This window comes from Prorops nasuta, unplaced genomic scaffold (genome assembly GCF_024137725.1).
Source record: "Prorops nasuta isolate Cenicafe-Biocafe unplaced genomic scaffold, Cenicafe_Pnas_1.2 PNAS00040, whole genome shotgun sequence".
NCBI lineage: Eukaryota > Metazoa > Arthropoda > Insecta > Hymenoptera > Bethylidae > Prorops > Prorops nasuta.
This window is the reverse complement of record NW_027116837.1, coordinates 1,517,271-1,525,735: the sequence shown is the minus strand read 5'-3', so window position 1 is coordinate 1,525,735 and position 8,465 is coordinate 1,517,271.

Here is an 8,465-nt window from a genome sequence, read left to right as displayed (position 1 = left end):
AACTCACTTGCGGTCAGGGAGTACTTCTATGTGATTAGGGTAACTCACTGAAGGTCAGGGAGTACTTCTATGTGACTAGGGTAACTCACTGAGTGTCAGGGAGTACTTCTAAGGGACTAGGGTAATTCACTTGGGGTCAGGGAGTACTTATAAGGGACTATGGTAACTCACTTGGGGTCTGGGAGTACATATAAAGTGGCTAGGATAACTCACTTGCCGTCAGACTGTACATATAAGGGGCTAGGATAATTCACTTGGGGTCAGGGAGTACTTCTATGTCACTAGGGTAACTCACTGAGGGTCAGGGAGTACATCTAAGGGACTAGGGTAACTCACTTGGGGTAGGGATTACTACTATGGCACTAGGGTAACTCACTTGCGTTCAGAGAGTACATATAAAGGGGCTAGGGTAACTCACTGAAGGTCAGGGAGTACTTCTATGTGACTAGGGTAACTCACTGAGTGTCAGGGAGTACTTCTAAGGGACTAGGGTAACTCACTTGGGGTCAGGGAGTACTTATAAGGGACTATGGTAACTCACTTGGGGTCTGGGAGTACATATAAAGTGGCTAGGATAACTCACTTGCCGTCAGACTGTACATATAAGGGGCTAGGATAACTCACTTGGGGTCAGGGAGTACATCTAAGGGACTAGGGTAACTCACTTGGGGTCAGGGAGTACTTATGTAGGGGCTAGGGTATCACACTTTGGGTCAAGCAGTACTTATATGGGACTAGGGTAACTCACTGAGGGTCAGGGAGTACATCTAAGGGACTAGGGTAACTCACTTGGCGTCAGGGAGTACTTATATGGGACTAGGGTAACTCACTTGGGGTAGGGAGTACTACTATGGCAGTAGGGTAACTCACTTGCGTTCAGAGAGTACATATAAAGGGGCTAGGATAACTCACTTGGGGTCAGGGAGTACTTATATGGGACCAGGGTAACTCACATGGGGCCAGGGTGTACTTATAAAGGGGCTAGGGTAACTCACTTGGGGTCAGGGAGTACTTATAAAGGGGCTATGGTAACTCACTTGGGGTCAGGGAGTACTTATTTGGGACTAGGGTAACTCACTTAGAGTCAGGGTGTATTTTTATGGGACTAGGGTAACTCACTTGGGGTCAGGGAGTACTTCTATGGGACTAGGGTAACTCACTTGGGGTCAAGGAGTACTTATATTGGACTAGGCTAACTCACTTGGTGTCTGGGAGTACTTATATGGGACCAGGGTAACGCACTTGGGGCCAGGGTGTACTTATAAAGGGTCTAGGGTAACTCACTTGGGGTCAGGGAGTAGTTATAAGGGACTAGGGTAACTCACTTGGGGTCTGAGAGTACATATAAAGGGGCTAGGATAACTCACTTGGGGTCAGGAAGTACTTATAAAGGTGCTATGGGAACTAACTTGGGGTCAGGGAGTACTTATTTGGGACTAAGGTAACTCACTTAGGGTCAGGGTGTATTTATATGGGACTAGGGTAACTCACTTGGTGTCTGGGAGTACTTATATGGGACCAGGGTAACGCACTTGGGGTCAGGGAGTACTTATATGGGACCAGGGTAACTCACATGGGGCCAGGGTGTACTTATAAAGGGGCTAGGGTAACTCACTTGGGGTCAGGGAGTACTTATAAAGGGGCTATGGTACCTCACTTGGGGTCAGGGAGTACTTATATAGGGGCTAGGTTAACTCACTTGGGGTCAAGGAGTACTTATATTGGACTAGGCTAACTCACTTGGTGTCTGGGAGTACTTATATGGGACCAGGGTAACGCACTTGGCGCCAGGGTGTACTTATAAAGGGTCTAGGGTAACTCACTTGGGGTCAGGGAGTAGTTATAAGGGACTAGGGTAACTCACTTGGGGTCTGAGAGTACATATAAAGGGGCTAGGATAACTCACTTGGGGTCAGGAAGTACTTATAAAGGTGCTATGGGAACTCACTTGGGGTCAGGGAGTACTTCTATGTGACTAGGGTAACTCACTGAGGGTCAGGGAGTACATCTAAGGGACTAGGGTAACTCACTTGGGGTCAGGGAGTACTTATGTAGGGGCTAGGGTAACACACTTTGGGTCAAGCAGTACTTATATGGGACTAGGGTAACTCACTTGGGGTAGGGATTACTACTAAGGCACTAGGGTAACTCACTTGCGTTCAGAGAGTACATATAAAGGGGCAAGGATAACTCACTTGGGGTCAGGGGGTACTTATATGGGACCAGGGTAACTCACATGGGGCCAGGGTGTACTTATAAAGGGGCTAGGGTAACTCACTTGGGGTCAGGGAGTACTTATAAAGGGGCTATGGTAACTCACTTGGGGTCAGGGAGTACTTATTTGGGACTAGGGTAACTCACTTAGAGTCAGGGTGTATTTTTATGGGACTAGGGTAACTCACATGGGGCCAGGGTGTACTTATAAAGGGGCTAGGATAACTCACTTGGGGTCTGGGAGTACTTCTATGTGACTAGGGTAACACACTTGCGGTCAGACAGTACATATAAAGGGGCAAGGATAACTCACATGGGGTCAGGGAGTACTTATATAGGGGCTAGGTTAACTCACTTTGGGTCAAGGTGTACTTATATGGGACTAGGGTAACTCACTTGGGGGCAGGGTGTAATTATAAAGGGGCTATGGTAACTCACTTGTGGTCAGGGAGTACTTCTATGGGACTAGGGTAACTCACTTGCGGTCAGAGAGTACTTATATAGGGGCTAGGTTAACTCACTTGGGGTCAAGGAGTACTTATATTGGACTAGGCTAACTCACTTGGTGTCTGGGAGTACTTATATGGGACCAGGGTAACGCACTTGGGGCTAGGGTGTACTTATAAAGGGTCTAGGGTAACTCACTTGGGGTCAGGGAGTAGTTATAAGGGACTAGGGTAACTCACTTGGGGTCTGAGAGTACATATAAAGGGGCTAGGATAACTCACTTGGGGTCAGGAAGTACTTATAAAGGTGCTATGGGAACTCACTTGGGGTCAGGGAGTACTTATTTGGGACTAAGGTAACTCACTTAGGGTCAGGGTGTATTTATATGGGACTAGGGTAACTCACTTGGTGTCTGGGAGTACTTATATGGGACCAGGGTAACGAACTTGGGGTCAGGGAGTACTTATATAGGGGCTAGGTTAACTCACTTGGGGTCAAGGAGTACTTATATTGGACTAGGCTAACTCACTTGGGGTCTGGGAGTACTTATATGGGACTAGGGTAACTCACTTGTGGTCAGGGAGTATTTATAAAGGGGCTAGGGTAACTCACTTGGGGTCAGGGAGTAGTTATAAGGGACTAGGGTAACTCACATGGGGTCTGAGAGTACATATAAAGGGGCTAGGATAACTCACTTGCGGTCAGAGAGTACATATAAAGGGGCTAGGATAACTCAATTGGGATAAGGAAGTACTTATAAAGGTGCTATGGGAACTCACTTGGGGTTAGGGAGTACTTATTTGGGACTAAGGTAACTCACTTAGGGTCAGGGTGTATTTATATGGGACTAGGGTAACTCACTTGGGGTCAGGGAGTACTTATATAGGGGCTAGGTTAACTCACTTGGGGTCAAGGAGTACTTATATTGGATTAGGCTAACTCATTTGGTGTCTGGGAGTACTTATATGGGACCAGGGTAACGCACTTGGGCCCAGGGTGTACTTATAAAGGGTCTAGGGTAACTCACTTGGGGTCAGGGAGTAGTTATAAGGGACTAGGGTAACTCACTTGGGGTCTGAGAGTACATATAAAGGGGCTAGGATAACTCACTTGGGGTCAGGAAGTACTTATAAAGGTGCTATGGGAACTCACTTGGGGTCAGGGAGTACTTCTATGGGACTAGGGTAACTCACTTGGGGTCAGGGAGTACTTATATAGGGGCTAGGTTAACTCACTTGGGGTCAAGGAGTACTTATATTGGACTAGGCTAACTCACTTGGTGTCTGGGAGTACTTATATGGGACCAGGGTAACGCACTTGGGGCCAGGGTGTACTTATAAAGGGTCTAGGGTAACTCACTTGGGGTCAGGGAGTAGTTATAAGGGACTAGGGTAACTCACTTGGGGCCTGAGAGTACATATAAAGGGGCTAGGATAACTCACTTGGGGTCAGGAAGTACTTATAAAGGTGCTATGGGAACTCACTTGGGGTCAGGGAGTACTTATTTGGGACTAAGGTAACTCACTTAGGGTCAGGGTGTATTTATATGGGACTAGGGTAACTCGCTTGCAGTCAGAGAGTACATATAAAGGGGATAGGATAACTCACTTGCATTCAGAGAGTACATATAAAGGGGCTAGGATAACTCACTTGGGGTCAGGGAGTACTTATAGAGGGGCTATGGTAACTCACTTGGGGTCAGGGAGTACTTATATTGGACTAGGGTAACTCACTTGCCGCCAGAGAGTACATATAAGGGGTTAGGATAACTCACTTGGGGTCAGGTAGTACTTATAAAGGGGCTAGGGTAACTCACTTGCGGTCAGAGAGTACATATAAAGGGGGTAGGATAACTCACTTGGGGTCAGGGATTACTTATATAGGGGCTAGGGTATCTCACTTGGGGTCTGGGAGTATTTATATGGGACTAGGGTAACTCACTTGGTGTCTTTGTGTACTTATATGGGATCAGGGTAACTCACTTGGGGCCAGGGTGTACTTATTAAGGGGCTAGGGTAACTCACTTGGGGTCTGGGAGTATATATAAAGAGGCTAGGATAACTCACTTGCGGTCAGGGAGTACTTCTATGTGACTAGGGTAACTCACTGAAGGTCAGGGAGTACTTCTATGTGACTAGGGTAACTCACTGAGTGTCAGGGAGTACTTCTAAGGGACTAGGGTAACTCACTTGGGGTCAGAGAGTAGTTATATAGAGGCTAGGGTAACTCACTTGGGGCCAGGGTGTACTTATTAAAGGGCTAGAGTAACTCACTTGGGGTCAGGGAGTACTTATAAGGGACTATGGTAACTCACTTGGGGTCTGGGAGTACATATAAAGTGGCTAGGATAACTCACTTGCCGTCAGACTGTACATATAAAGGGGCTAGGATAACTCACTTGGGGTCAGGGAGTACTTCTATGTGACTAGGGTAACTCACTGAGGGTCAGTGAGTACTTATGTAGGGGCTAGGGTAACACACTTTGGGTCAAGCAGTACTTATATGGGACTAGGGTAACTCACTTGGGGTAGGGATTACTACTATGGCACTAGGGTAACTCACTTGCGTGCAGAGAGTAGATATAAAGGGGCTAGGATAACTCACTTGGGGTCAGGGAGTACTTATATGGGACCAGGGTAACTCACATGGGGCCAGGGTGTACTTATAAAGGGGCTAGGATAACTCACTTGGGGTCTGGGAGTACATATAAAGAGGCTAGGATAACTCACTTGCGGTCAGGGAGTACTTCTATGTGACTAGGGTAACTCACTGAAGGTCAGGGAGTACTTCTATGTGACTAGGGTAACTCACTGAGTGTCAGGGAGTACTTCTAAGGGACTAGGGTAACTCACTTGGGATCAGGGAGTACTTATAAGGGACTATGGTAACTCACTTGGGGTCTGGGAGTACATATAAAGTGGCTAGGATAACTCACTTGCCGTCAGACTGTACATATAAATGGGCTAGGATAACTCACTTGGGGTCAGGGAGTACTTCTATGTGACTAGGGTAACTCACTGAGGGTCAGGGAGTACATCTAAGGGACTAGGGTAACTCACTTGGGGTCAGGGAGTACTTATGTAGGGGCTAGGGTAACACACTTTGGGTCAAGCAGTACTTATTTGGGACTAGGGTAACTCACTGAGGGTCAGGGAGTACATCTAAGGGACTAGGGTAACTCACTTGGCGTCAGGGAGTACTTATGTAGGGGCTAGGGTAACACACTTTGGGTCAAGCAGTACTTATATGGGACTAGGGTAACTCACTTGGGGTAGGGAGTACTACTATGGCAGTAGGGTAACTCACTTGCGTTCAGAGAGTACATATAAAGGGGCTAGGATAACTCACTTGGGGTCAGGGAGTACTTATATGGGACCAGGGTAACTCACATGGGTCCAGGGTGTACTTATAAAGGTGCTAGGGTAACTCACTTGGGGTCAGGGAGTAGTTATAAGGGACTAGGGTAACTCACTTGGGGTCTGAGAGTACATATAAAGGGGCTAGGATAACTCACTTGGGGTCAGGAAGTACCTATAAAGGTGCTATGGGAACTCACTTGGGGTCAGGGAGTACTTATTTGGGACTAAGGTAACTCACTTAGGGTCAGGGTGTATTTATATGGGACTAGGGTAACTCACTTGGTGTCTGGGAGTACTTATATGGGACCAGGGTAACGCACTTGGGGTCAGGGAGTACTTATATAGGGGATAGGTTAACTCACTTGGGGTCAAGGAGTACTTATATTGGACTAGGCTAACTCACTTGGGGTCTGGGAGTACTTATATGGGACTAGGGTAACTCACTTGTGGTCAGGGAGTATTTATAAAGGGGCTAGGGTAACTCACTTGGGGTCAGGGAGTAGTTATAAGGGACTAGGGTAACTCACTTGGGGTCTGAGAGTACATATAAAGGGGCTAGGATAACTCACTTGCGGTCAGAGAGTACATATAAAGGGGCTAGGATAACTCAATTGGGATAAGGAAGTACTTATAAAGGTGCTGTGGGAACTCACTTGGGGTTAGGGAGTACTTATTTGGGACTAAGGTAACTCACTTAGGGTCAGGGTGTATTTATATGGGACTAGGGTAACTCACTTGGGGTCAGGGAGTACTTATATAGGGGCTAGGTTAACTCACTTGGGGTCAAGGAGTACTTATATTGGACTAGGCTAACTCATTTGGTGTCTGGGAGTACTTATATGGGACCAGGGTAACGCACTTGGGGCCAGGGTGTACTTATAAAGGGTCTAGGGTAACTCACTTGGGGTCAGGGAGTAGTTATAAGGGACTAGGATAACTCACTTGGGGTCTGAGAGTACATATGAAGGGGCTAGGATAACTCACTTGCGGTCAGAGAGTACATATAAAGGGGCTAGGATAACTCACTTGGGGTCAGGAAGTACTTATAAAGGTGCTATGGGAACTCACTTGGGGTCAGGGAGTACTTCTATGGGACTAGGGTAACTCACTTGGGGTCAGGGAGTACTTATATAGGGGCTAAGTTAATTCACTTGGGGTCAAGGAGTACTTATATTGGACTAGGCTAACTCACTTGGTGTCTGGGAGTACTTATATGGGACCAGGGTAACGCACTTGGGGCCAGGGTGTACTTATAAAGGGTCTAGGGTAACTCACTTGGGGTCAGGGAGTAGTTATAAGGGACTAGGGTAACTCACTTGGGGTCTGAGAATACATATAAAGGGGCTAGGATAACTCACTTGCGGTCAGAGAGTACATATAAAAGGGCCAGGATAACTCACTTGGGGTCATGGAGTACTTCTATGTGACTAGGGTAACACACTTGCGGTCAGAGAGTACATATAAAGGGGCAAGGATAACTCACATGGGGTCAGGGAGTACTTATATAGGGGCTAGGTTAACTCACTTTGGGTCAACGTGTACTTATATGGGACTAGGGTAACTCACTTGGGGGCAGGGTGTAATTATAAAGGGGCTATGGTAACTCACTTGGGGTCAGGGAGTACTTCTATGGGACTAGGGTAACTCACTTGCGGTCAGAGAGTACATATAAAGGGGCTAGGATAATACACTTGGGGTCAGGGAGTACTTATAAAGGTGATATTGTAACTCACTTGGGGTCAGGGAGTACTTATAAAGGGGCTAGGGTAACTCACTTTGGGTCAAGTAGGACTTATATGGGACTAGGGTAACTCACTTGGTGTCTGTGAGTAGTTATATGGGACCAGGGTAACTAACTTGGGGTCAGGGAGTACTTATAAACGGGCTAGGGTAACTCACTTGCGGTGAGGGAGTACTTATATGGGACTAGGGTAACTCACTTGGGGCCAGGGTGTACTTATAAAGGGGCTATGGTAACTCACTTGCTGTCAGAGAGTACATATAAAAGGGCCAGGATAACTCACTTGGGGTCATGGAGTACTTCTATGTGACTAGGGTAACACACTTGCGGTCAGAGAGTACATATAAAGGGGCAAGGATAACTCACTTGGGGTCAGGGAGTACTTATATAGGGGCTATGGTAACTCACTTGGGGTCAGGGAGTACTTATATAGGGGCTAGGTTAACTCACTTTGGGTCAACGTGTACTTATATGGGACTAGGGTAACTCACTTGGGGGCAGGGTGTAATTATAAAGGGGCTATGGTAACTCACTTGGGGTCAGGGAGTACTTCTATGGGACTAGGGTAACTCACTTGCGGTCAGAGAGTACATATAAAGGGGCTAGGATAATACACTTGGGGTCAGGGAGTACTTATAAAGGTGATATTGTAACTCACTTGGGGTCAGGGAGTACTTATAAAGGGGCTAGGGTAACTCACTTTG